At 36.0% G+C, this 3,318-nt stretch overlaps 1 pseudogene; it reads right to left on the reverse strand.

Annotated features, from left to right (window-relative positions):
- Positions 1–1,876: 1,876 nt before the first annotated feature.
- LOC111734038 lies at positions 1,877–1,995 on the reverse strand (annotated as a pseudogene).
- Between the last annotated feature and the right edge of the window lie 1,323 nt (positions 1,996–3,318).

The raw sequence follows: 3,318 nt of genomic DNA on the forward strand, positions 1-3,318 counted from the left end.
TAGAACTTTGAAGGTTCTAAAAAGAAAATTACTCTGGCATTTCAAAGGTGTGTTAACCTATATGCACAAGAACAATGAACATGTCTAACCTAAGGCAAAGATAAACCTTTTACTAAGGTTATAGGCCTAGGGTATGACTACCCACTGAGACATGCCCAGTTAGAAATTGATAATCAGATCACCCTGTAAAGTTTACTTCCTCTCACTGCACTTGTCAGATTTATTAGAGTCCCTTTTTTAAATTCACACTCTGAAAGTTAATTGATCTTATATTAATATAGTCATCTCTTCTTCCCTTTGATTAAAGTTTGCATGATATATATCTTTGTTCATCCTTTTACTTTCGACTGCATATATGTGTGTGTATGTGTAGTCAAAGCGACTTTATGTAGACAGCATGCACATGGGTCATGTTTTTAATACAATCTGAAAATCTCTGTATTTTATTGGTGTATATAGACAAGTTAATTTAATGTAACTATTGATGTGTCAGGGCTGAAGTGTGCGATTTGGTTTTTGTTTTCTATTGTTGATATTAGAAATGTCCAAACCTGTAGAGAATTTTAAGAGTTTATTTGAGCCAAACTAATGACATATGCCAGGGTCCAAGATCTCAGATATTCCAGAGAACAACAGTTTAGCAGCTTCTTTTATGCATCTGAAATTAAGGAGGGAACATAAGGAAGATTACATGAAGGGAGGGAAAAAGCAAAGTGGAGATTGAATTATAGGATGGTTAACAAGATTTTTATGGGCTCTCGAGGGTTAATAGCTCCTTCCAGGGATATTACTTCTGATATTTCAAAGATGTCTTAACCTAGATGCATAAGAACAAGGGACGGGGCTTAATGCAATGATAAACCTTTTACTAAAAAAGTTATATGTCTGAGGTGTGACTATCCATCCTAACTTTCCCAGTTTGTGGGCAATTTATGATCAGATCACTCTGTGAGGTTACTTTCCATAGAACCCCTTTTTTGAACACATTATTTTATTCTCTTTGTCATTTCTGTCCGCTCCTCCCCTCTGCCATGGGTTACTTAAAACATTTTCTAGAATTTCATTTTGATTTATGTATAGTGTTTTTCAATACATCTCTTTGTGGTTGCTCTAGGTGTTCTATAAATTACACAGTCTACAGCTGTATTTTTACCAGTTTTAGTGATGTATAGAAACCTCATCTATATTTATGTTCCTTTGCCTTCCATTATTTATTTGTATATAATTGTCTATAATATTTTCTCTACAGAATTTTGAACTACACAGTCAGTATCATAATTTTTTCTTCAACTATCAAACAGTAGAACTCAAGAAGAGAAGCAAAATCTCTGTATTTATTCATATTTTGCTCATTATGTTTTTTCTTCCTTCCTGATATTCCAAGCTTTCTTCTTTTATCATTTTCTCTTTGTTTAGAGAACTACCTCTACTGTTGGCAAAAAATTCTTAGTTTTTTTTTTTTTTTTTGCAGAATATTTTATTTTATTTTATTTTTTTCATTTCTGAAGGAAATGTTGACAATTTTTCTTTCAGTACTTGAAAATTTTTGCGCCATTTCCTTCTGGCCTCCAAGGTGTCTGATGAGAAATTTACTGTCCTTTGAATTGTTTTTCTCTTTTGTTTTAGTTTTATGAAATTTAGTTGATATGTCTTGGCATGTGTTTCTTGGAGTTTATCCCCTTTAGGTTTCACTCAGACTCTTGAATCTGTAGATTTATATCTCTTGTCAAATTTGGTGACATTTTTCTTCAAGAATTTTTAGCCCTGTCCTTTTTATTCTTTCCTTCTGTGACTCTGATGTCATGAATGTTTTAAGTAACCCATGGCAGAGGGGAGGAGTGTCAGCTTACAATCTCTATTTTTCTTTTATTTTTTATGCCTACAGCACCTGATCTTCCTAGGTGGTCTTCCATTTAAGTACTAACCAGGCCCGACCCTGCTTAGCTTCTGAGATCAGATGGGATTGGGCTTGTTCAGGGTAGCATGGCCATAGAACTGAGGATTTTTTAATAATTATATTTTTATATGTAAAATTTCCATTTGATCTTTTTTTCATATCTTCTCTTTGCTGACATTTTCTAATTCTTTGTTGAGGCTTTCTATTTTTTAATTTGTTTCAAACATTTGTAGTTGCTCATGGAAGCATTTTTATCATGATTTTAAAAAAATGTCAGATAATTTTAACATTTTTCTCATCTCTGTGTTGGTTATCTATTCTCTTTTTTTATTAAGTTTGAGATTTTTCTGGCTTTTGGTATAACAAGTAATTTATCAAAACCTAGACATTTAAAAAATATTTTATTATAATCTGAATCTTATTTAGACCTTCTGATATAGCTGGCTTTTTCTGAACCCATTCCTACAGGGGCAGCGGGGTAGAGGCAGAGGTTCAGTTTCTCTACTTAGCCTCCAGTTTCCCTACTTAGTAATGAGGGAAGAGTCCTCATTACTTCAGAGTAAGAGTGACATTTCCAGCTTCCTACATGATTTTCACTGACACAGCAGTGAGGGTGTTCTTGTTACTCCTGGGAGACACTCTTGACTCTCCACTAGATCTCCTCTGACAGCACTTTATCAGGGAAGACTTGCCTCTTTGCAGCTAAGTTGAGCTGAAAGCCTAGGCTTTCCATGTGATCTTCACTGATTTCCTGAGGGTGGGGTCTCATTGCCAACCAGTGAGGATAAAAATCTTGGTTCCTACTTGGTTTTCTCTGGTACTACCTAAGCAGAGGTGTTACAGCACTGCTTTACAGCTTGATGAGGGAGCAAATCTAGGCTCCTCATGTGGCCTTTGTCAGTGTAGATGGGGCTGGGCCACAGTTTTACCTGTGTTCTTTGCCTGGAATAGAGCAGTTATTATCTAAAATGTTCTGTCTTGCTAGCCTGCCACTTCCCTAGTCTTTTCTATCTGGAAGATGGGAAACTAGGAAAGCCAGTAGTGTAATTCAGTGTTAAGTCCAAAGGCCTGAGAACTAGGAGACTTGTAGGTGTTAAGTAAGTACCCAGAGTCCAAAGTTCCTTCAAGGGTAGAAGATGGATGTCCCAGCTCAAGGAGAGGAGAATTAGCCCTAACTCTGTCCCTTTGTTCCATTTGGGAATTCTACTGACCAAATGTTGATTTACTCGGTCTACTAATCTAAATGCTAATTTCTTTCAGGAACACTCTCATAGATACAAGCAGAAATAATGTGTTACCAACTCTCTGGGTAAACTCTATGTTTATCGTCCATAGTTAGAATTCTTTCTGTCACCACATACTTGACCACTTTTACCCTGTCTACCTCCCCGTCCCCCTTTACCCTTACCTTCTGGTAACCA

Source organism: Pteropus vampyrus, unplaced genomic scaffold, assembly GCF_000151845.1.
Source record: "Pteropus vampyrus isolate Shadow unplaced genomic scaffold, Pvam_2.0 Scaffold737, whole genome shotgun sequence".
NCBI lineage: Eukaryota > Metazoa > Chordata > Mammalia > Chiroptera > Pteropodidae > Pteropus > Pteropus vampyrus.